This window comes from Culex pipiens, chromosome 1 (assembly GCF_016801865.2).
Source record: "Culex pipiens pallens isolate TS chromosome 1, TS_CPP_V2, whole genome shotgun sequence".
In the NCBI taxonomy this organism is placed as follows: Eukaryota; Metazoa; Arthropoda; class Insecta; order Diptera; family Culicidae; genus Culex; species Culex pipiens.
Genome location: NC_068937.1, coordinates 125,568,714 through 125,595,828, shown reverse-complemented (window position 1 = coordinate 125,595,828; position 27,115 = coordinate 125,568,714). Strand labels below are relative to the sequence as shown.

Sequence of the window (27,115 nt, the reverse complement as noted above, 5' to 3'; positions counted from 1 at the left end):
TGAATATTAACAATCGATTGCATAAGTTTTTTTTTTTTGTTAAAAATGTGTAACTCGAAGGTTTATGGGAACAGTAATCATTTTAAAGTTTATTTTAACAGAACAGATTCCCAAAACCTTACCTTAAAAAATAATGTGTTTTAAAGGACCAAGAAGGCATATTTTGTGCCATAGAGAAGTTTTAAAATCAAGCTTTACGTTTAAAAAATGTTAAAACGGGCGTTTAATCTTTTTCTATGTAATGCTTTTTTAATGCAAAAACATCGAAAAATTTAATTCGACATTAAAGCAGATTAGTTATGCAACAGATTGGTAATTGAAAAAAATCCCTTTCTCTGCAACCACCTAACCATTTGAACCCATTCAGTACAAAGCTGCACCAGTTCCACGAACGCAATGAATCCCACCAGGTTACGAATATTCAATTTAGCTAAAACAACACAATTCAACGAAACAAAAAAAAATCCAAATTGGAAAAAACGGGGTTGCCAATAACAAAATATGCGTTAACATTCAAGCGAGTGACAAAACACAACAACAACAAAAAAACCTGAATTGAAAAAGTTTGCAGAATAAAGAAAAAAAACTGAAAGCTGTGACACATACAAAAACAACGTTGATTCGAATAGTTTTTTTTTTGCGTGGAAGCCTGACGAAAAAAAACTATCGTAAATGGTTCAGTTTGAAGAATTTAACTAGCACGTGTGCGTTTTCCTATTGTTGGAAACAATAGTGCTCTCCGGGGTCGCACTGGTTGACTGCGCAAATAAATGGAATTTTCCCCGGGAAAGGATTTTTCTATTTTCGGGATTTACCACTTTGTGCTGCCTGGTTGGGTGGAAATCAATTAAATAATTTTTTTTCTATATTTTTAATCCAATCAATTTTATTAGTTTTGAAAATGCATTGTTTGCAACCCCCCTCAACTCCTCTCGTTGTCAGTTCCAGAATTTTTATTAACTCGTCACAAACCCGAGGGTCATCATCATTTGTCAATTCCCGTAACTCAGGCCTGAAATTCGATCCTAATTGCATTCTTCTTGGCCGCGAAGCGAAACCCCATAAAAGTGGCAATCACAGTTAAATCCCTTTTTTTCTTTCTTTTTGAAGTGACGCGAAAATTTAACGCCAACTGCGATGCACTTGGGAGTGTTTGAAAAATTTAGTCAAACGCACAAACAAAAAAAAAACACAAACTCCCCACTAACGAATGCGCTTTTCACTTTTTTTTCCGTCCCCCGAAAAATCCCGGCGAGATTTTTGCCCTTTTGCGGTTTGCAGTTTCGTTCCATCTGGATGTGCATAATTAAGAACCCTTTTGCACCCGAAAGCGCAGCCAGCGTCAACGTGTCACGGTGTGTTATGGGCGCATGTGAGTGAGTGTGTGTGTGCGTTATGCTTGGAGGCTACACGGTATGTAATTCGCTTACAAAAAAAAGTTGAACAACCAAAAAGGTTCGGAACCGTCCTGGTGATGAGGTTGGCACATGTGCAAACTTTGGAGGATTTTTTGTTTGCTTGCACTTGCATTGGATTTGCAAATGGCAGTGTTGCAATTTGTTTTGTTTTATCTTTTTAGAAAAAATAGATTTATTTTTTTCTATGCTAAAAATTTGCTAAATCTGCTTATTATTTTAAAATTGTTTAATTCTTATTGAAAAATATGCAAAAAAAAAATTAGAATGAAAGCAAAATAAAATTTTGGATTTCTAATTTGTTAAAAATCATTTGAAAATCCATTCTAAGCATATTCGGGGTAACGTGGAGAATGTCCCTTATCCCCTTAAAAAAAAGTGCGCCCAGCAATAGATGGATTGTATGATGTTGAGGAACTTTTATTATGCTACGAGTTTTTATTTTAATCAATTTATAATCAACCAGAGTTTAAATTTACGTCTTCATTCGAAGCATTTGCAGTTTTGGAATTTTGTGGAGAAAACTTATAACCTTTTCAGTTGAGGATGTGGCTTTTTTTATTAAAACAAACTTCAAATTAAATGTAATACTTAGGGCTAGTGATTTTTCACGATGAAAAATAAAATTACGCGGCATGCCAATTTCAAAACATTGGAATTTCACGGTACTCTAAAATCTGCCTAAAATTAACACAAAATTGTGAAATTTAAGTATAGTTGGGTACAGGAAAGTTACTGAAAAAGTTAGCAGTTGTTTAAGACACAAAATATCACCCCCTGACACAAAGTATTTAAGACAGTAAAAAAATGTGAGCTCAATTTCTTGAAATCTAATTTTACTGAGATTTTTCAATATCTTAAAAAATAATAACAACTAATCGATAAATTCACCAAAAGTAGAAAAAGTCTAGTAAAAGATAATAAATTTTGTTTGCAAATGTTTTTTCGGGCAAAGAGAAACATTAGTATTTAGCTAAAATGTAATTTAAAATAGTTGTGTTCAATATTTAATATTAATATGTTCAGAATAATTAGAGAATGTTGCAAAGCGCTTAACATTTTTTTTTCTAAAAACATAAACAACTTTATTTTCGAACAGAATTGTTTTCAGACTTTTATTGCAATTTTTTAATTTTTGCATTGCTTAGGAACATTTGATTAATTAATTAATAAGAATTTAGCAGCATTTAGGGAAAAATTTCACGGATAACGCGGCTTCCGTGAAATCCCACACATCGCTATTGAATTGTTTGAAGTTTCGTTAAGTATTTTATGACTTATAAGCAATTCTCTATGAAATCGGCCGATTTCGAACATTTTTATTTTTTGTATTTTTTTAATTGGGTTAAACTTTGTGGGGGCCTTCCCTATGACCAAAAAAGCTATTTTGTGTTATTGGTTCACCCGTACAAGTCTCCATACAATTTTGGCAGCTGTCCATACAAAAATGGTACATAAATATTCAAACAGCTGTAACTTTTGAGTGAATTTTCTTATCAAATTTGTAGGTATTGTTGAGGCCTACTCAGAAAAAAAGGTACAAAAAAAAAATTGCCGAGTTTCTAATTAACTTTTTTTTACAAAAACTTAATTGCCCATATGTTTTTATGGACAAAAACCTGCAACTATTGAGCCATAGACAAGTATGGTCAAAAAATCTGCCGCCGAGTTATGATTTTTTGAAAAATAGTGATTTTTGGAAAAAATCAAAATTTCATGACCAAAACAGGAATTTTTTAGGCACTTTTTTCTCGACCCTCTCCGATTTCAATAAAACATTGTGGACATGTTATCCTTCGCTTATGTAAGCCATTTTTGTGTATATGGAGCCAGTTTCACTCAATAAAGACATTTGAGAAGGGCGTAAGTGTTTTAAATATTTTTGTAATTCGTAATTTAAATATTTCTGTATCTCGAAGCCGTTGCATCGTATCAAAAAGTGGTCAAAGACAAAATTGTAGGGAATTTGACAGGCTTTCCGAAAGAAATACACTGAAAGAAAAAAATACGCCACTTCTATGAGATTTTTTGATTTTTAAGTCAAATTTGAAGGTGAGCCCACGAATTTTTCCGTTAAATTTTTTTGTGTAAATAGCCTGAGATGTTACAAAAAGACTCACGAAAAATGGAGCAGCCCACTTAAAAAAAATCAAAAATCAATTACTGAAACTGTTTTTTTTTCAAAAGTGCTCTAAACGTCAAAATTTTCAAAAAACCGAATACGGGAATCGATTCTCCAGACAATTTTATATAAAAGTCTCCATATTTACCACTGTCCTAATTCCGATCCTTAAGAAGCTACAACAGGGATTTTAAAAATAAAAATGTTGAAAATAATGGTTTTTTGATGGTTTTTGACAATTTCTATGACAGACTTGATTTTTCAGTCTCGTAAATATTTTTACCGAAAAGCTCGTCCAATTTCCCATAAGATAAGATCCCATAAGAATAAACAACAGCCAATTTATAGAACATGCGATTAAAAAAAAGCATCTGAAAACAGATTGAAATACGTTAGAAATATAAATTAGAGCAGTTTAAAAAAGTTTCAAATACTGTCGTAATCAGCGGCACCGAGTTCTGACTGAGTATGGAGGGGCATTTGGGGGGGCAGCTTCCAAACGGTATGTCCACACATCCTTCCTCCCCTGTGAATACTGTGCAATGTGATCCGTTCCCAGAATATTCTAATGTTCAAAATTAGAAAAATAAAAACTAAAATGTTAGCAAATTACTAAAATAACGCTATTTTCGATTCGTTCAAAGACCAACATAAATCTCTCATGCTTAAGCTGGCATCACTGGCCTTCCATGAACCGCCGAAAAAGTTCAAACCCCCCCTCTCTTTTGGAGAAAGACTGCAGCAGCGTTGGCAGTGAAATGCGCGCACTCTTTTCCTACATCATCATAATCATTTGTGAGTGCAGGCAGAGAACGCAAAAAAAACACACACATGGCTCTTTTTTTTGCCCTGCCACGAATTTCATATCAATCGTGAAACATATATCTGACAAATTAAAAAATCTTTCTCCTTTCTGTGCGCGCCCTTTCATCGTGACACGCAAATTTGGACCATATGTTGGACGGATTTTGTGTGCGTTTTTTTTTCTCTCTCCCCTCAACATCGGCGGGGCTTATAACCGCAACATTTCTCCTGATTTTGATCATAATCAGTGCGCGCCGGGATCCAGCAAAAAAAAAAACTAACAAGAAAGAAAAGGAAGGATCGTCTGTCGCAGAGTTCATTACCCTGACGTTTGAAAATAAGAGTGAAATTTTGTCCCGTTTTGTGGAATTGTACGTTTTTTTTTTGTTTGTTGCTCTTGTTTTGCGGTTTTAATTCGGCAAACATTCGTGTGCTGCTGTGCCTGCTGGATACGAATGCAATTTGTTTTTGTTTTGGGGGCTGCAACTTTGGAGGAAAGTCAACGAACTTGGTGGAACGACGAGAGTGAACGTTTTGTTGTGGGGTTTTTTTTAATTATAATTATTTTTGGGAGTGTAATTGCGTGTACTATTCTCTTGACATGTGTTTTTTCAAGGGGATCTAACTGTTCTGTATTTTTAGGGTATTGTACTGGTTTATTTAATTAAATGTGATATTTGGTTAAATTTGTACTAATATTCTTTAGACTCTCAGGAAATTTTTTAAAAGACGCATGAGCCGTTTGCAAACAAAGCCATTTAGTATAAATTTCAATACACTACTTTTGAAAACTCGGTATCTTTTTTGTAACGCACTTTAGCACCATACTGTCTTCGAGAAAGTTGTTAAAAACATCCAGAGCTATACTTTGTAAATCCAAAAATGTCAAAATGCAAGTTGCCCCAAAGTAATTTCCATACAAATTTCATTCGCTTTGCACCAATCGTGAGCTTAACCAATCGCTCCCAAATTTTGGGAGGTTGTTTGGGACCCTAAAAGGGACCCAAAAACCCGATTTAATCCCACCTGAGGTGAGATAGAGCCTTTCTTACTAAAGAATATAACAATGGTAGAACTTCTTCTTTAAATTCATAACATCGACTTTGTTTATTTATAACGTCAGCACAAAAGAAAGTCTTATGATGAAAGCAAAGTATTATAAATGATATGTTTTCCAAAAGAAATAAAAAACGCGGTTTTGGTTTTCTAGCTTCGGTACGAGCCCTTTTGTGTGTTGGTATTTTGGTTCATCGTACCATCGTACCGAACAAAGCAGGCGCAAAGAAAAACCGAGGTACAAGTGAACCGCGTGTGCCGCACGGGGCAGGGAAGCTAGCCATTCAGCTTCTACGAAAGTGACAGACTCAGAGATAGCTATTTTTACAACCGCACCACTACACACTCAATCGCGACTCGTACCTTAGGTAGAAAGCCATTGGCGTCGCCAGCATTGAAAACTTTGAACACGATATAAACGATGAAAAGCTTAGAAAGCTCCTATTGGAATCCAATGAACCCTGTTAAATAAACTTACGAAAATGAAGTCTACATTTAGGCGATTTTAGGAGCGCACGGGAAACAAATTGATTGTAGCCGGATGAATGTCCTATGTCACAAAAGTTTTTGCATAAACATTGGACAGTTATGCAAAAACGGACAGGGCAAAAGAAACCGAAAAGCTACGATATCTTACATGTTGTAGGAAACATCGGTAGACAAGCTACTACAAAACGAGTATAAGTCGAGCCAAAAAATATATGCGCCAGCATTCTCGCGCCAGTATTCGAAGCTCAACTTGACAACTTGTCGACTTGGCGACGAAGCGTCGAAAATCGATGCAGTGTGATTTTTTGTCGATTTTTCCGATGAAAATTCATGCTGAATCGTAATATTTACGATGATGAAAATGACGTCCAGCCATAAAGTAAAACCTATACCTTTCTTTAGTAAGAAAGGCAAAAATGTGTTGCTGATGAAATGAATTTTTGATTGCACCCTAATGAAACATATTTGCAACGGCTTTATTATGTTCGAAATTTATCAGGCATTTGGATACATAGCAAGAAAAATGTGGACGGATGAACAAATCGTTGGTTCGATATTACCACTTTTACGATGTAATTTTACTTTAATTTATACGTAATTTGCGAAATTCCACATCATAACATGTAAGTTTATCATGATTTTTTACTGACAAAATTCTATGTTGTTATAATTCTAAAACTCTGAAAATTGTTCCAATGATCCATGAAATATAAATTATATGATTAAAACTGAATGAAAATGGACTCTCGAATAATCAATTCCAATCTAATAGTCTGGTTTTAAATTATTTTTTGCAATTCCGTCGTGAAACTTCTAACTTTTCCTGTCATTCTTGAACGACGAAATAGCCTACTATTCTGTACCAAAAATAACAGAATCGAATAGCAACACTTTTCAAAATAAATGCTGAAAAGTTCTACTTTTCAGCACTGAAATGGGTGCTGAAAAGTTGAACTTTTCAGCACTTGTTCTGAAAAGTAACACTTTTCAACATTTTTTTGATTTAAACGATTTATTGACAAAATACATGAAAATTTGACCTAAAATTTCACTCAATGGGTGTTTTTCGGATTTGCAAAAAATGGTGTATGGAACTCGTTGCAAAACTTGATTTTTTCAGCACTCTTCGTATTTATCCAACTCGGTGAACCTCGTTAGATAAATGTACGACTCGTGCTGAAAAAATCCTCTTTTTGCAACTTGTTGCATAAACTACTATTTTTTGTCAGAATTATGAATAAAAATAACAACTTTTTCATAACTAAATCAAGCAACGCTGTTGATAATGTTGGAACAAAATCCTTATCACGAAGAAAAAGTTGTTCTTTGGAACCAATTTGTAAATTTTTCAACATGAAGATTTTTCATGATTTTTCCCCACCAACGTTTCCACACTCTTATCTGTATCGAAAGCCGTCGCCAATCGGCTTGAAATAGAACACCCTTTCAAGCAATCCATCACCTTCTTTCCGTTCCGTCCAGTCCCACCAACTTCCGCCCAAAACTGGTCACAACATTCGGACGCCCCCACAACAACGCCGTCCCAAATCCAAAACGCTCGACGCAAGAAGCTTTTTATTTACAAACACACGCTGGGTTTTATTTCACTCAAAAAATGAGGGGTCCAAGAAAGTGCAAAAGTGCATCCTTCTCCCCCCACATCGTACACAGTAAAAAAAGTCATGGTAATGTGACAGCTTTTGTGTAATGTTTACCTCTGAATCCTTGAAATTTACATCATTTTTTGTATAATTTTATTCTTTTACATAAATTGAGACAAAATTACATCGAAAAAGAAGTAAAATTCCACCATAACATTTTTCAGCCTTCCAAAATCAAACTCTTTTTACTGTGTAGAGTCACCCCGCTTTGAGGTTAGGTTGACGTTCCGTTCTTTGGTGGGACGGAAGTTAGATGCATTTTTTTTTTTCAATCCGTGCAAATTTATACCTGTCCCACGAGTACATGGTGCGGCGACACATCCTTCAGGCGCACTTTCGTTGCGTGGCGCCATCTTACGGGAGAAAGAACCCTAGAAGCTCGCAATGTGTGTAAACAACGTTACGTAACGCAGCGTACTGTCGTACAAGAGAACTGTCAAATGTTTTGCGGTGCCGCGCGGTGGGTTGACACGCGTAATCCAAGGGTGCTTGGCGATCGCTCAACTGGCCACGTGTTGTGAAGGACGGAGGGGCAGAGCACATCAAAGTAGTCCACGTAGCGGTGCACGTGGAAGCCTTTGATTTTCGCAAGCATTTTTATGTGTGTGGGTGCAACTAGAAGCGCACGTGAACCGTGTTCCGAGCTAAGCGCTTCCAGTAAATCGAGGGCCGCAAATGAGAAGGAGAATTTTGATGATATTTATTTTACCGTTTTTTGACCTGCACTGCCCATGATCGCATAAATGTCCCATATGCAAAAACAGCAAGCTGAGAAAAACGCATTTGAAGTTTGTCCCATACATAAGGCTACGTGTTAAGTTTTCGCGAAAAAACTGGATTTCCTCCTGATTTCTAGAACAAAGTACTGGATGTCATAGGCTCTTTCGAAAGAGCACACAATTTTGAACCAAACTGCATCAATAACTCGAAATCGATGAAAATGCATATGGGACATTTATGCGATCATGGGCAGTGCAGCAGGTTGTCGGTTCTGAGGCCTGTGCGATGTCCTGGTGCATCGTTATCCATTGACAGCTTCATGGGCAAGCGTACAATGAAAAATAACATCAAATCTGACCATTACTTTTTCATTTCCTGTTGAAAAAAATTATGGTTGAATATTTCCTAGTTCTTTTTGTGTAATTAATCCTCAAATTATGAGGAATAAGTAACCCATAACACAATTTAAATTTACACATTTTTGAGAAAATATTACATTTTTTTCTGAAGCAAAACCTGTCAACATTCCTGAATGTAATGCAACTGTGATTTTCTACTCTGTCGCATTTAATGAGATTTTTATTTCAAGTCAAGTGTAACAAAAATACAACTTTTGCGCTGTGGACCAGCTTTTTTAACAGTGTTGCCAATGAGTGAAAAAAAATCATATTATTTTTCAAGCATCTTAAGCATGAAATAGTATTTGAAATTAACTCTTAACTTTAATAAAGACTAACATTCCAAACGGACGTAATACTGAATATTTGGCCCTTTTATTAGTCCTGATTCCAAAAGTTTGAAAATATTTTTTTCCGAAGAGATCAGAAAATTTCACAAATGTTCATAACATTCAAAAATGGACCAGAGATATTGGCATTTGAAAATGGGGGAGCTGTTTGGGTGAGATTTTGAAAACTTAAGTTTTCATGTTAGTTTTTTTATTTATCCGATGTATCTCAGCAACTAGAGGTCCTATATCTTTAATGTTTTTTTAACTTTTGAAAAAAATATTACAGATATGGTAACTCTAAGGCACTTTAAAAAAAACTAAAAACTGCAAATCATTAGTTAAAATCAAACATTAAATGGCCAAATCTCGAAAACCGTGCACTTTATCAAATTTCTGTAAAGTACTTTGCGATTGCAAATTCGATTTTACATTTAATACTGCGTTGAACTTTTAGTTTTTGGGTGAGAATTTTTTTTCCACGATTTTGTCCAAAAAATAATAACTAGGTCCCCTATAATTAATATGTTTTTAAAATTCAAAAAATTAAATTCAAAATTCAAAATTTATAAATACGGATTTTGGGAGATGAAATTTTATTTAAAAAAAAAGTTGATTAAAATTAAAAATTAAAACCGTTTACTCCTCATCATTCATCATTCCGGTACGAGAATCGAACTCACGTCCTCTGGATTGGAAATCTAGCACGCCGCTAGTCGAAACCAATGCTCTACCGGTCAGTAATTCCAGTGAGTACACACAAAAAAATATTTCAGAATGTTACATAATTTATTATGTAACACTTTTGCACGTCATAAAACATTTAAATTTAAATGCAATTTGATGTAAATTTGCAACAAATTATACGTAAAAAACATGATTTTACGTGTGATTCAACCGTTTACGTCGAATCTCAAGTTTACATCAACTGAGTTTACATGTGATTCATTTTTTCCGTGTCGAGTAAATTCACATATTTTTTCTGTGTAGAATAACTCTTTGTAGGGATCTGACTTTGCCGAGCCAGACAGGAATCGAACCCATCACCTTCCGCTTACAAGGCGAAACCCGTAACCTCACGGCCACGGTAGCTCGGCAAATCATTACCTACAATTTTTCCGAAGACACCAAATCGATCAGAAAACAACTTTAAAAGATATTGATTTTCAAATGTTTACGTACCATTTTTGTAAACCCAGCTGCCGGGTTAAAGCCAAATCACAAAATACAAATAAAATCAATTTCCGGAATTTGGGAGAATTGCTGTAGTACAAATTTGTAGTGCGTCCATCCCGGGAATTCCAGGGACAAAAATCCCGGGATTTTTCCAAAACCGGGAATTCCCGAATCCCGGGATTTTCTATAATTTGTCCCGGGAATTCCCGAAATTGAAAAAAATATCATATTTTGGTCTGGAAATTCAGTTTTGGTTGTGGAAATAGTAGAACAATAAAATGAATTAAAATTTGTATTCAGCAAATCTCAGCATTAAATTGGCTTTTTATGAAAAAATATTATAATTTTAATTAACAGGTCCGTTTCTTTTTTTTTTTTTTTAAATAGGTCCTATAAACATATGGAAAACAAAAGCTTATTGGACCTTTCAAAAAAAAACTCAAGAATTATGTAATTTGATTCGCAAATCAAAAAAAAATCATGCTGGAATTAAAATAGTAGTTGATATAAAATCCTAAACACCACAAAGACAAAAAATAATAATTTCTTTTAGGCTATTTTAAAACTGTCGTCTTTGTTTAGATTGAAGTGAGGATTATCACCATTTGATATTATTAAGCTAATTCTATGATTTTAAGCTTGAAAACATAACAAATATAATGAAACATAGATTTTATTACTGATTTAAAAATTTCCCGGGATCCCGGGAATTACCGGGATTCCAAAAATATTTTTCCCGTTTCCCGGGAAATTCAAAACCCGGGAAAATTGGACGCCCTACAAATTTCATTTAAGTTTTGGTCCCCAGCTCTTGTCGAGGTCGAGGGGCAAAAACACCAACTTCTTATTTCCAGCTCAACTTCCAAAATTTTGAAGCAAAATTATAACTGAATTATAACTGCTTTATATATTATAGCAATTATGCTACTGCCAAAAAATGGTAAAATATCCATGAATTTATGAAAATATTTTTGTGCATATTTTTCCCCATTTTTTTAAGCCTGAAAGTTCCCTATTTGATTAAAAATACAGAAATGAGTGTTATACAATGTACTATAAATGGTAAACATTCGATTGAACAAAGTTTTTTCCAAGAAATTTTAAGTTTTTAGACCTTATTATATGTTTTGTTCCCAGATTTCATGAGAAAATTTTGAACGGGAGGGAGGACAAAAACTTAAAAAATTGATAAAAAAAAATAAATATTACAAAAGATCTTAAATGATTCTAAATTTAAGGACCGTTTTTGTCTTAAAGCTTCCCATCTCCAAATAAATTGTCAACATTACTCCATTTTCTCATTTTTTTTCCGTGTTCTAAACCGTAACATCCTCGTTCACGTGGTTCTTTGAGGTTACGATGAGGTACATCGTATGTGTTGCCTCTTCTCACAGCTTCTAGCAACCCCCAAACTGGCCGGGAGTTTTTAAATTTTGATGAGTACGTTTTGTAGTAATAATAGAGTCTTCTCCCCCTCATTCCATATGTGCAACATTTTTTCCATGCAACTCTTCTCTTTTTTCGACGTATCGATGCACCAACACACACACACGCACACGTGTATGCGCCGCAACGACGACATGCGTTTTGCTGCAACTTCCTCGACCTTTTCGAGCGCGCGCGCGGTCTGGTACTCAACACAGAGTTGCATATTCCTACTTAAAAATCGGTGCAATTTTATCCCCCTTGCCGCACCTTATCACACACGGTCTTGTGTGTTTTCGTATGTGTTGGTGTCACACACAGGGATTGAATTTGTCTGTTTTTCCCCCTTTGACGTGGAAGGACTTTTTTGAAGGAAAAAAAAATATATATTTATAAAACGGAAGAGCCTCACACTCTTTCTCTCGAAATGAGGGGCAATGACCTCGACGGGTCGGCCTGAATCGGACGTTTTGGCCGGTCTCTCGGAAGGGTATGAAATATGTACGGTTATGATGATCCACAAAGGGGAAAGGGGATAAATTTTAGAAACGTTTGAAAACGAATCAGTTTATTCTATTCAATTTGACGTTTCACAGATGACAGCTTCACCTTGAACATTGTATGCCTTGCGCTTTCAAACGCAAGGTTTAACAATCCCTAGAGGTAAGCAAGTGTCGAACGATACCGTTTCAAGGATTAGCGCTACCGTCTCAGGTCAAACCGTTCGTGACAAAACAATCAAATCAAAGCAATCCAATTGCTGCCTCGAAACACACCCTCGAAAAAAAAACAAAATCCACTGTTTTCGATCGAACTGAACACTGATCGTGATTCACCTCGTGAATTCGATCGAGTAGCGATCAAATTTCCTCCCCGTTGCACACACTGCTAAATGTCAGCCACCATTTGCAAGGGTCTCGCGTGACCTCCACAGCCACTAACACCACCACGTCAGAAACCTGACTGACCTTTTGGAACAAAGAATAGCGCGCGCGCTAGCCGTTCGATTCCGTCATCTAGTAGTCTGCAGGGTTTGGGGACCTGTTGTTGGTCCGTTGAAAACCCAAGACGGCGCGATCGACAATAGCTCCCGCTACCCTAGGCCGCAGCAGTGCCGGCGAATGCCGGGTGCAATTTTATAATCGAAATATTATCTCGAGAAGTGCGCGCGGCACGTCGTCTCAAGAGTCGTCACCACACGCACGTACCCACCTTTGCTGAACGTTGTACCATCTTGGTCGGTCGGTTCCTGCAAATTGCACCAACCAACGACCCCGGGGTTCACGTGGCAAGAAGCAGCACCACTCATAAATAATACATCCCGCCTTAAAATATTAATCCAATCGATTGGGTTATGCTGTTGTTCGGTTGTTCGGTGGAGAGTTTTGGATCGGGCCCGACGACGACGACGGCGGTGGGGCCCCGGGGGTTGACAGTTGACCCCTGGGAGTTCCACACCCACCACGCCACGCCGTTTTCCCGCTAGATGGCGACGAAAATGGCGACGAGCAAACAATTTATCAAGATTATTTGACAAAAACGGATTTGTGCTAACTTGGCTTTGGCGGTACATCTTAACGGTGGGTTATGGGTGCGACCAAGGAAGTAGATTACAAGCTGTTTCACTGGGCTTATAAGCATCTTACCATTCATATTTTGACTGTACCACCGACAAGGTCGAACTGAAGTTAGTGGTTTTGTTGAACAAAGTACAGTACTTGTTCGGTATCTGGGCTGAGAACGTAGCCCAGTTACCGAATGCTGCTCGCTAACTGGGCTGATGGAAAAATTACGAGGGTAACATCGATGCATTATAGTTTCTCCACAAAAAACAACAATACAAGTAACTCAAACATATTTCCAGGGCATACCCTCGAATTTTTCATTGAATATGACATAAAATTTCATGAAAACTGAAAAATTAATTTTTATTTGTTGGTTTTCATTTTTAGCATGCACTAACCCCTCGATCATTTTACTTTGTTATTGTTTTATAACGTTTGTCTGTTTTTTACCTGAGATACCCCGAACTACCGGAAATGGATTTCATTTGTATCTGTTTATTTATCTCAATTTTTTTGTGCCTTCCCTATGACCAAAGAAGCCATTTTGTGTCATTTGTTCACCCATACAAGTCTCATACAATTTTGGCAGCTGTCCATACAAAAATGGTACGTGAATATTTGAAAATTTGTATCTGTTTATTGAACTTCTGATCGATTTGGTGTCATCGGCAAAGTTGTAGGTCTATTCAGAAAAATGGGAAAATATACGGAAGAAAATTGCCGATTTTACTTTTTTTAGTACAAAAATTCAATATCTCAAAAACCGTATTTATTTTTATTTTTTTGTTTTCAGGGTAAAAAATCCACAACCAGAGCCGTACCTTGGGTCCACGGCGCCCTTGGCGAAGCATCAATTTGGCGCCCCTCCCAAGTTTACAAGAAATTTTAAATTGATGTTAATTTTCACTGATTGCTTCAATGAGTTTTGATTTTATGATTGCAATTGGAGACCTTAATATGGTTAAATTCAGAAACACAGTTATTTTTTAATTTTTATGTTTAATGTTTAAATAATATTAGATAGGTTGAATTGAAAATTTATTGTAGAAATTGCTTTGGCTGAATCTTTCTCAGATTTCATAACACGATTATGAAAGCAGGGTTTTGTCTTTTATTAAAAAAAAATTCAGATAAATGCACAGAATTGAACGATCAATGTTGCTTTAATTTGTTGGCAAATTTGATATTTTTTTCTAAGCCTGTAAAAATCTGATCTAGTATTAATTTTATTGTATAACGACGAACTTTACCGGATTCGTAAAATAATTAGTTATAAATTTAAAAAAATAGTCGATGCCCGTTTCCTCTTTTGTTTTATCTAGATAGGAATCCCAGCAAGCTTAGTACAAAAGAGCAAACCGGCATCGAAGTATAATTTTTCAACATGCGGAAACAAATTTCGGAACCAAAATCAATTAAAGATCATTCAAAATCCAGCGCAATTCATGATGAAACTTATTTCAATATTTGGGAAAAAAAATATCAAGATAAGAAAATTGTATTCATTGTGATTCGGCCTTACGATGCTTGAGAATATTTTTCATAATTTTATATTTTTAAATATGTTTTGCACTGATTTTTTTCATTGGTATATTTTTAATTCGTGATATTAAATTTTATGTTTCAGATAATTATTTTTTGAGCAAAGTTATATCAATGTTTTCAAACCTTGAAAAAATATTATTTTTTTGCTTTTAACTAAAAAAAAAGTTTGAATAGTTTCTCATTGCCAAAGCTTTTTAGACGATTAAAAAAGTAAACAACACCGGTTAAGCTAAAACTGAAAAAGTGATATTCAGATCATCTTGTGTGCTCTGAAAAACATTTTTTTCTTGAAAAATAATGTTGGTCTTATTGGTGAAAATTTAAAGCAGTTTTCCTATTTCAAAACTCTAGTATTTTGAAGTAGCGTAGGCAAATTTCAATGCACGAAGTTGCATTTAAAGGGGAAAACGTGCTGAAAATATTTCAAAGGCCATTTTTTTAAACTCGAGATTGTCATAATTTCAAAAGAAAAGTAAAATGTAAAAATAATTCCAATTTCAAAGAAGCTCGAAATATGACCATAATTTTTCACAATTTGGCTGATTGTGATTCACAGCCAAATTAACGTTAAAATAACATATAGTTGTAAATTTGTTTAATCTGGAAGGTATGACTAAAACTTCTTTATATAACGGTCCAAACTTTAATGCTGTATTCATTATTTTACAACTCCTTGAACTTTCTGCCACTTAAGCGCCCCTTCTTTTGTCGCCAACTGCGCCAACCCCTAGGTACGGCGCTGTCCACAACTTTTGAACCAGTACCACCAAAAATTTCGCCTTTTTTGGGAAGATAGAAATCCTACCCAATGTTTTTTTTTTAGCAACAGTTATTAATGTGAAATCGAATTTTCAATCGAATCGAATCCCAGATTTTTTTTTAAATGCAAAAAAAGTGTTTTTGAGAAATAACCACTAAAAGTTTTATTGCAACTAAAAAAAAAATTGGCTTTCGATTTTTTTTAAAGTGCCCATGAGCGACCATCTCTATTTTTTTGAAATTCAGAAAGTTTTCTAAAATTTCGTCTAAAATACATTGAAGATTGGACCTCATAAGATACAGCGGATCAAACAGAAACAAACAGGAAACTCAAAGTTTTCAAAGTCTCACCCAATAACCCACATAGTACAATGCCAATATTTCAGCAACTAATGTCCAATTTTTAACACAGCAAAAAATTGTGTAAATTTGGCAGGTGTAATTTTAGAAGGTTTAATATTACCTCTTTTATGATGTAATTTCACCTCAATTTAGACTGAAAAAGCGACAGTGGTAAAATTACACATTTTCAGATGTAAAATTACACATTTTTTCTGACATAAAAGATGTACCCCTTTTTAGATGAAATTTTACCATGATTTTTTTTCTGTGAATGTTAAGTAAAATAACTGTCAAATTTTGTTATCTTTTCGAAAGAAAATATTTTGAAAATTTTAGAATAAAGTCTAACATTTGAAAATGGCATAATATTGAGTATTTATGTGGTTAAATCTGCTTCGGTAGAGTCGCTTACTAACAATCCAAAGGTAGTCAGTTCGAATCCCGGGGTGGTTGGGAGCTAGGTGTAAAAAAGATTTGGTTGCCTCTCCGTTTCAGATATCTAGTTTCGGAATCTTGCAATAGAGCCCGCCATGCAGAGCGAACAATTTTATTTTTGATAATCTGGACTGTACTGTACCAATTTTAATCATCTTTCGTCTCATGAAACAATTGTTAAGTCTCCATTTTCAAACAACACCTCTTCGCGCTCTGGCTAGATTACTAGAACTTTTCAAGAAGTCTCCCCATCGTTCTTCAATTTCGCAAGCTCACACACGTGCCAGCCTTCGTGGGCCCGCGAAAAGCTGGTATGCTGCGCTTGTGTAGAACTGTCAAGAATGCACCATTGAGTAACGAAACGGATAAAAATATCCCAACAATCTGCCTCTCCCCCACCAGCCGTCAGAGCAGTGTTCAGCTTCACTGGAGTACCCCTTAAAAGTTACTAGCTGTCCAGTTGACACTGTAATAAAAATTTCGAAAAAGAAGCGTATTTTACGACTGTCGCCAAATACTGGTTTAAATTGGCACAGTCACGCAGTGACAATCTTCGCGCCTAGGTTCAAATCCCATTCGCGTCAATTTTTGTCTTTTCTTTTTTGCTTCTTCTTCGAGTGTCTGTCAAGTGCAGTCAACCGGCGAGTCCGGCGGAGCCGGTGCACGTTACACATATTTCGCAAAATTCAATGCCAAATAAACCGTGCTCACCAGTTATTGTTGCACCATAAACACACACACACACACACACACACACACACACACACACACACACACACACATATGTGTTTGGCGAAGCTAGCTGTCGAACATTAGAAGGAATTGGTTGAAGGAAAAAAAATGGAATGTATCAAAGACAGCGTAGAGATCTGGTGGAGGAAACTAGTTGGTTTGAAGAACTGCAACAATGACGTTTACGAAAGGTCATGAAAGTCATGAAAAAAAAAATCATGGTTTCTAAGACATTTGGACCTAACCTCACTTAAACTTAATTTCAATCAACCACCAGCATTCGCTTCCTGTAACAGGTTCCCTACTCAAGTCGGTGGTAAACTATTGGCACTGGAAATTGGAAACTGTTTCTTCCTTCTCGGGTTTTATTTATTTAGTTGTTATTTCTGGTGCATTTTTCCATTTCTGAGTTTGTTGTTTCTAGTCCGCGAGCGCGATCCCCGCGCCCTTCATTGTGGGGATTTACTATTGTAACCGGTGTCAGGACATCGACGGACGGGACACCAAAAACTGGGTGCAGCAGCAGCAGCACCGATCTATCTTGACTTCTGTCTTGCACACCCGGGAGGAAAAACAAACGGTGTCAGTGCGGTGTGACACTGTTTGCACCGTAATTTAACGCCCGCGTTCCAGTTGGAAGTTTCGCGCAGCTTCGGGGAACATTTCGTAATTTCGATCGGGCGAGCCCCCGCCGTATCTTTGGTCTACTCCGATTCGATTGAATCGGAAGGAAACCCCACTAGGGTTACCAGATGCTGCTTGTGAAAAAAGGGGATTTTTTCGAAAATGATAATAGTGCAACAAATGGATTACACTCCAAGTTCTTTTATGTCAATATGCATGATTGTAGAATTTTCGAGCATCTCCGAGCTGTATGACCCTCGATAAATCAGAAAGGCCTACTGCGTCGCATTAACCGCAGAGAGGGTTCTGTGAAAGGATCACATTTTACAGAATCTACAGCGAAGGACAGAATGCGTGGACTTACCGTACCAAACGCTAAGTTTGTTAGCTTAAAAAATATGATTTGCTTATTTAAAAAAAAAATCGTGTAGTTGAGAACTTCTAAACAGTAAAAAAAATCTAAAACCGAACCCAAGATCTTTGACATATCTAGACTTTTTTTTTATAAGGTCCTATAAACATATGAAACACAATAGCTTATAGGACCTTTAAAAAAACTCTAGATATCTACTATCCTTTTGTTTCAATTTGATAGAGTTATTTCCTCGCTATTATTTTGCTTCTATTGTGGGTGTATCTTTGTTCAAACTGTACACCCAAACGTCGATCGCATGATTGCGATGCATTGCGGCATGAAAGTACAGTCCCGACTCGATTATCCGAAGGCCTAAATCACGAAAAAAATGTTTTTTCGTTGTCTTATTTTTGATGGTTGAGCTTTAGTATGACCTCTAAACTACTCTAAGGTGATTAGAATTTATAAATCCAAGAAGGCGGCCAAAATGACGGTGATCAATTATTGAAAAAATGCATTTTCAATTTAATATGCAGTCAACCATTCAATTTGATTTAAATGTAGTCGCAGAACTCGAATTTGATGTTAAAAGTAAGAAAATAACACGAAATTATTTTTTTGTTCGTGATTCGATTATCCAAAGTTCCATACAAACATTCGGATAATCGAACTTCGGATACCTTTAAACGGGGTGACTTTGATAGGTTTGAGATTTTTTCGCAAAATGAAGAGTACAAAAAAATACGTACGGAATTGTATGGAATCATACTAACCGGGGTAGAGAAAGACTCAAGGTACTTCTAGAAGAAGTTTTCATTAAATTTTGAGAAGTTTAAAAAGATAGTTTACTATAAAAGCATTATTCATATTTTCAAAGTGTCATGATTTTTTCAATGAACATGATTTCAAATCGGAAAACGGAATGCATTTTCGGATTTTTCGGACAATTTTCCACTAGGAGAAGGTAAACGAAGTTGGTAAATAATAAAAATTGTGTGTTTTTGTAACATAATTTTAAAAAAATCCAAATTTGAAGGCATTTTCAATAGAACAAATTTTATAAAAAATGTGAAAACTTTTGATTCGTGCTTCGAATTCAGTTTAAAATGCAATATTAATCGATAATTTTATAACCAAATTTTTAACAAATTTCAGGCAAAATTCTGACCTTATAGCAATTTTACCTAAAATTTATATGTATTTTGTTTATAAGCTTATAAACTTAGTTAACTAAACATAAACATTGATTTTTTTGTTTAAAACTATATTATTAATCTTAGCGATGGTACATTCGACATAAAAATAAAATTTGAACACCTTTAACTTGATTTTACAACAAAAACTATGACTATCCAAGTCACCCCGGTATTTAAAATAAGAATTTTCAACGCAACTATTTTTTTTAACACCATTGAAAAAAAAATTGTTCAAAAATAGTGCATGGACCTTGTGTGGCCTAGCAGTACATGCTTAAAAAATAATAGTCTTGAGAAAATCCTTACCATTTGGAAAATATTCCAAAAAATAAATTAAAATCCAATCAATGTCACCCCGGTTTACGGTAATCGAAACTTCAGATAATCGCGGCTTCGGATAATCGAGTATGGACTGTATATCAGATTCTGGATGAAATCCGTCCTCATGCATTTTTTTGAGAAATAGGGGTATGACATTTTTGCCCGTTACCGACAATTATCATCATTACCGACGGCTGTTTGGTTGTATTGCTCAAAAAAAATCTTAACAGAACGAGAATTAAACCGCCAACTTCTTGGTTGTTGTTCCGATACGCTACCACCGCGCCATGGACACTTGAAGAATTGTGAAGGACAGAGTACTAACATATTCTTATATCTGAAGTGTTGCTCGAGGAAGCGCCAGCATTATATGTGTTGGTGAGAACTGCAGATCGCTGACATGTTTACACGCGGGCAAAATTAATACACGGGCTTACTGCAAAATCTGTTATAAAAGGCAATTTTTTTTGGTAGCAAATCCACTTTTGCAGATTCTAATATATATTTCTCCTGTGCGTGTACCACACAAAACTGAAGATTTAATTTTTCCAAGGGGTTCCAGAATGCCATCACGTATAAAACTGAAAAACATCGAAAATTACGGATTCCAACTGTATAACCACCATTGAGGACAGCCAAATTCCTTAAATTTCCTAGAACAACTCGACACCATGAAAACGATCTTAAATAATAAACCATCGGTGTCATCACTTTTTGCGTGTAATCCACAACACAGACAAAAGCGGAAACTAACCAGCAACCCCCATCTTCCCAACATCTTTAAGGTTAACTTGCCAAGTTAGGCTCCCCCTTCTCAGCAGTGTGCGTCCATTATAATTATTGCACCCAGACTTGCCGACTTGCCGAAAAGGCTAAGAAGGCAAACTTGCTGTTCGTGCGTGGGCGCACGCTAGACTGGTTCAACATTTGGGCAACATCTTGCGACACCCGGATATCTTTGGAAGCAACCTAATCCAGCGCTCTTGTGTGTGTGTGTGTCAAGTGCTCGAAAGTGCATCGCTTGCGTAAGAAGATATTTTTGACGATGTCTTCCGCCTCACAAGGACCTTCTTCCAAGACTGTCTTCGTCGGGTGTGTACTATATCATGTGTGGATGGTTAGTGCCTAGCTGCTGCTAATGGATATTGCTTAGAGAGAAGCTCCGTTATGGTGTAATGTGCTGACGTAGGCAGGAAATTTGAAGATGGTTTAGTTGAGGAGACTTAGTTAGGACAGAATCTTTAATTTTGTTTTCAACAGTTAATACAGCACTTTGATACACTCTGGTGTCAGATTTGTTCATGGTTCATCTCAAAACAAGCAAACAAATCAAAGAAAACATTACGACAATTTTCAAAATTCAGAATTAATAAAAAGCCTGAAATCCCGATCTGATAAAAAAAATACTAAAATAAACGTTAAACTTCCATCCTTTTCATTCCAACGTCAATCTTAACTTGATACAAAGTGTTATACTAACAGGCTTTTGTTTCAGATAAATTACCTTTTACAATCAGCCAACTGATATTTTGGGAAAACTTTCGAAGGAGGAAAGGAAGAAAAATACTTGCAAATTTACCTGTTGCATGTGACTTTGTGAAACTTTTATGAGTTAACGCTTGCCTAATTGATAATAATTATTTTGTTTTAAAGTTTTAAAAGTTTTTTAATTGCTATAAAAAATATTTCCTAAAGAAATCAAGCGAAAAACAAAAAAAAAACATTTTCTTTGAAATTTGAATGAAATTTCAAAACAAATTCTGCTTTATTACCTTTAACCCCAAAAGGCACCTCCATTTATCGTCACCCCAAAACACCACCCTCATCTTCAACGTGTTACACAGTGGAAGACAGTGTCACGTCACGAAAAGCTGCCATTTTCACGTTCACACATACTCTCCGTCGCCGTCGTCGTCGTCGTCGCTCGGAATTAGGACAAGTGCCGGTGGAGCTGCGACGGAGAGTGAAAAGAATCCTTCAAAAAATCACTTTTTCATCAGCGCCAACGCCGCACACGACCTTCCTCTTTCGGGGATGCATGTAACCCGTGGTACACAGAGAGAAAAAATGTTACATGGAAAGTGATGTAACACTTTTTTAATTAATAAGCAAGGAAATTTTATGCATTGACGTTTACGTGAGCTAACGTAAAACTGAGGGTATTAGGTTGAATCGCAAATTTAGGACAACCACATTTGCAAGTGATATGACTTTTCCGTGTCCTTGTAAAATTACATGTTTTCTATGTAAATATCACGCTATAGTTAAAATAGAATCGCAAACGTGCTTTAGTTTTACAATTTTTTTTGGCAAAAACTATCTTTTTAGTAAACTTACATTTAGTGTACACACGCCAACACATGCACGTAAATCCCCGCACAAATACATGCTTACACGGGAAGATGAAGTGTGCACACTCTAAAGTCTGACGACGACAAAAGTGGCACTTATTTTCCGGCAGGCGAAAATTTTGCACCCAGGTCCTTTCAGTAGGCCTTGGAACCCTACAAAGAAGTGCCACTTTAGGGACCCCCTCCCTCCCTCGACACCCCCTTGCCCTTCAACAATTCATTCAGGGAACCTAGATTATGGCCGCCGGGCCCGAGTCCTTGAGGCGACTTGTGTGCTGCACTCTTCCTTCAAGGAACCAAAATGGCGTCCCCGGGTTTTGGGACAGCGTAAAAAAAAAGTAGCGAGAAAAGTTCGTATGTTGGCGCACATACACAGCGGTGCCCCAGACGCTGACGAGGATGAGGTATGAAAATTAATGAAAAATCACGTTTGTGCTGAGTTGGCACACATTGAGGCGCGCGCGAAGAAATTCTATAGCTGGGAGAAAAGCTCCTTCTGGCTCTGTCCCAACGTGGACTCGAGTGGGACAGGTCCGGGACAGTCGGTGGTACTAGGCGCGCACTACTCAGTGTTGAAGAATCGAAAAGAAAAGAAAAGAGTCGAGACTGGGAAGGGGGATGGGACGAACGAGAAAAAAAAAAGAGTGCGCGATTTTGACAGACGGCTGGGCTTTCATTTGGAAGAGAATTGTTTGTTGCAAAGGTGATTTGTTTGTTGAGAATACGATGCAAAGTAGCTCCAAGCCTTTTGTTATTGTTTGTTGTAGCTTGGTTTTGTTTTGACGATTTCTTTTTTAAACCGATTTATGTTTACACAAAGCTGGTTTTATTTTGTTAAGGTTGTTTTCAAAATAAATTCTGTTAATAACAATTTTTTTTGTTCAACACAACAGATACATAATTGCTACATACACAAACAACATTTTAGATTTACTGTTTTCAGCACTAGATTTTATAAATTATTTAAATTAAGCTATTGTTATTTATTGTTATTGTTATAATGTATTATTCGTCGAAAAAGAAAAAAAACTAAAAAAAAGTTTTAAAAACTCTACCATTTTCCGTTACTCAACTGTGTAAAAAAATTTGGAACATGTCGAATCTACATTGACCCAGAAGGGTCCATTTTTTCATTTAGAACAAAATTTTTCATTTTTAAATTTCGTATTTTTTCTAACTTTGCAGGGTTATTTTTTAGAGTGTAACAATGTTCTACAAAGTTTTAGAACAGACAGTTTCCAAAATTTTGATATACATAAACATTAGGGGTTTGCTTATAAACATCACGAGTTATCGCGATGTTACGAAAACAATATCCCTGCAAAGTTTGAAAAAACACGAAATTTAAAATAAAAAAATTTTTGTTCTAGTAAGTAAGAGTAACGGAAAATGACAGAGTTTTTAAAACTTTCTTTGTGTTTTTTTTTTCTACCAAAAATATTTTTTTGCGGAATCCTGAGTACGCCCTCAAATCGGGCGTCTAATTTTACATAAAAGTCACTTTGACACCAAATTTCCATCTCATCAGGCTAAAATGCTGCAAATTATTGAAAAACATGTCTTTTTCACATGTTCAAAAATAGAAGGGGTCGTACCGCCACTCCGTCACGAGATATCGAAAAATTGAGCTCGGATTCGTGATCAGGGACAGAAGTTACCCCTTAGGACAAAGTTTCACGCAAATCGAAGAGGGGTCGGGGCAACTTTTCTCAGTATCGTGTGGTCGTGGGTAATTTCATGTATGACCACAAAATTTTAAAGTTTTTTTTAGATCCTAAGTCAAATTTTAAATAGAAAGTTATTGATTTTTTTTATTTGAAAAAGTGACACGTTTTAAGTTTATTATATTAAATTGTAATATTTTTTGATTTTTTTTTATTGTAAATACCTTACTCAAGGTCGAAAGAGATCGCGTCGAAAAGAATTAAAAAAACTAAATTGCAAATTTCAAGCCGAATTTTGAAAATTTGTATGCAAAAAGTATCAAAAAACGCTATATCAAGTTACTTTTATTGAAAAAATCAGAAAATTTCTCAAGTTTTATTTTTTAACATTTGAAATCGGTAAGATTGTAATTGGTAAATTCAACTCTTTGTGAAAAAAAAAATATTTTAATTCATGGTTGATTTTTAAAGAGTTAAGCTATTTTTTTTTGAAATACTGATAATAATAATAATAATAATCAACAACTTTGCCGATGACACCAAATCGATTACAAACTCCCATCTCAATTTACAGATTTTCATATTCTTACAAATCTATTTTGTATGACTAGCCCGCAAAATGGTTTGGAGACTTGTATGGAAATCAACATAAAACTTTGCTGAAGACACCAAATCGATCAGAAAATTCCTTCTCACGGTACAGATTTTTGAATACTTATTTTTATGAATCAAATACACAACGCTGTGAAGACCAAAAACTGTTTGATTTGTTTTGCATTTTTTAGTATTACGCTCGTCTAGAGGCAGAACTGTATTAAAGAGAGTTAAAGACAACAGTTTTGTCACAACCACAAACCACGAAAATATGAGCTGCAAAACATCTTCGCACTCTGCTAAAAGTTTGACGTTCAAGTTTGGTATCAACACCACCACCAGCAGCAGCAAAAGATTACCAGAGCAATTAGCACTAATTAGCAAAGTTGGCAGATTTTGTCGTGCCAAACCAAATGTAACACCTACTCTATGGAGGTGCTTTTCACACATAAGGAAAAGATACACTTTTATTCAAAGTTGCAACATTCGCGTTTGTTTGTTGTTTTGACGGTTTTTTCAGTTAAGTTTTGAATTTTTGTTTTTTGCTTTTTCAAAGATTACGTTTTCTGAATCTAAAACTTTGTAAGACTTTCTCTTTTCAACATTAAATTGAGTTCAAAAACTAATTCAACTGTAAAAATTCGACATCGTAACTTCAAAACACTTCCAGCCTGTTGCTCGTCATCGTTTTCGGATTCGCTTCGGGTTCCGAGGCCTCTCAAAAAAAAAAGCAAAACTTTGTTGTTTCCCCCCAAAAAAAAACAGAGGCAACGGCAGTAAGGATGACGGGAAGTGCCCTTGCACCACCCTACTCCACGCACGCATCCGTTTGCACCAACACTCACGCATGTTCGATTTAGAAAAGGTTAGAACATGCCTCTCTCGGAAAACAAATGCGGGGGTGTGTGCAACCTCCTCTTTTTTGCGCAAAAAATGTGTGTGCCGAGAAGGGTGGGTTGTTTAGGGGGTCACAAACTAACCCCTCAGTTGGAAGGGGGTGGTTAGGGTGGTTCACGCACACAAACACACACACACCCACATGTGCCACATTTTGTGTGATTTGCAAATCTAACTCGTTTAGGAAGCGAGAGAGAGAGAGAAAGAGTGCAAAAAGGGTGGCATCTTGTGCACGTGCACGGTCGGCACCGGATCGGGTTTTTCAGCTGGTGCACCGTACACGTCGAGCTGGAGGTTCCCCTGATGTTTTGCAGGCACCAAACGAAACGCGACGAAGTGGATTCGTGTTATGTAAGACACGGTACACACATATAAAGGGGGAGGGGGACCCTCTATTATTTGTGAAAAAGGACGAATAGTGTAATTTGTTTATTGTAGCTCTCAAACGTGGGTTTAGGAAGCTCTTCCGAAGAAATCCTTGCCAATCGGGTGTATTATTGTTTATTATTTGAGCAAATCACTGCAGAGTTTCTGGAGAAATTTGATTAGACCGAAAATTACAACTTAAGTGTTTTATTTATTTTGTTATTAGGCTGGTACAAATATTTTTTAAAGTTTTTGTCACCCCCCCCCCCCCCCCCCCCTTCTTCAAAATTGGCCTGAAAAATCAGGGGGCAAAAAAAATATTTTTACAATAAACTTCAAAATTTCAATGAAAATTCAAGTGCAACCAGCTGAAATCAAATTAAAATACATTCTCCTGCGTTTAAAAACATTTTTAGCATGTTTGGGTTTATTAAAAAATCTTAAGATTTTTTGAAAATTTTCGATGCAATTTTTTTTTTGCTGCAATTTTTGTTTTTGTCAGATCTTAGATTTTTTGAAAACTAATGATTGCAAAACAACTGAATTAGTGTAAAATGCATTTTAAAACACTTTTTTCATTTAAATGTGAAGACTATGGCTCGTTATTTAAATTTTTATTTTTTTTTTATTTTTTTGCCCCCCCCCTTGACCTCGGCCAGGGCCAAGGGACAAAAACTTTTTTTTTTTTTTTTTTTTTTGCTAAGTTAGCAGTCGCGTTTTTTTTTTTGCCTTCTGTTTAAAAACACAGACACATTTCCCACCTTTTTGATCGTTGAAGCGCGAACGAGTCGGATTTTGAATTAGATGTTCAGTATAAGATGCAGTATAAAATCAAAACCGATTGTCCCGCCCGTGTGGATCAATCGGACCGCGCACTGGACTCACAATCCAGAGGTCGCCGGTTCGAATCCCGCGGCGGGCGCTCTAAAATTCTTTGTGTAAATATGGGTATTCGGCGCCGTCGCTCCGTGCCATACTTTCATACACTTAGGAGCCCAGGGCGGCGAAGTCCTTGTAGTTAAAAAGGAAGACACTAGTGGTTGGTACTAGCAATGGTGGCCGACAGCTATAAAGTCAACTTCGCATAAAATCAAAAAGAATCAAAAAGAAAACATTGTGAGTCCTGATTTCAGTTTGAAAACACATATCTCTAAAACTAATAGATTAAAAGAATTATTTTCACTGAAACTTGTTTCAAAAGTGTTATAAATTTTACTGTTGTTAAAGCTCAGTGTTACAGTGTTGGTAGATTATCAAGCAATATGACCTGTTGGAAGAGCGGATCTGGAAGTTATTTTAATCAATGTTGGCATCCATCCGACCTTAAGAAAATCTATCAATTTCACTGAAGTAACTTTTGACAGTGTTGCCAGATTTAAAAAAAATCTAATACCTTTTTAAAAATATGTTATATAAGATTTCATGCAAGAGCCCCACGAAATTTGTCAATTTTTTTGATTTGGCTTTCCTAAGACCAAAGAAGCTATTTTTTGTCATAGCTTCACCCAAACTAGGTTCTAAATAATTTTGGCAGCTGTCTACAAAAATGGTACGAACATATTCGAAAATCTGTATTAAAAAATTTTAAGTATAAAATTTGAAGGAATTTTCTGACTTTGTATTTTGTATTGATGAGGACTATTCAGGAAAAATGGTACTCGAAAAAAAATTACGATAAATTTTCTATTACAAAAGAAAATCTCAAAATACTTATTTGTTTTCTATTTTTTTCAAATTGTTAACGCCAAGTTATGATTTTATGAAATTTTTAGTT

At 35.9% G+C, this 27,115-nt stretch overlaps 1 protein-coding gene across 3 annotated transcripts in view; it reads left to right on the top strand.

Annotated features, from left to right (window-relative positions):
* Window positions 1–27,115, top strand: part of LOC120422150 (mushroom body large-type Kenyon cell-specific protein 1) — a 258,844-nt gene that overhangs the window by 209,879 nt on the left and 21,850 nt on the right. The gene's annotated exons all lie outside the window — the stretch shown is intronic.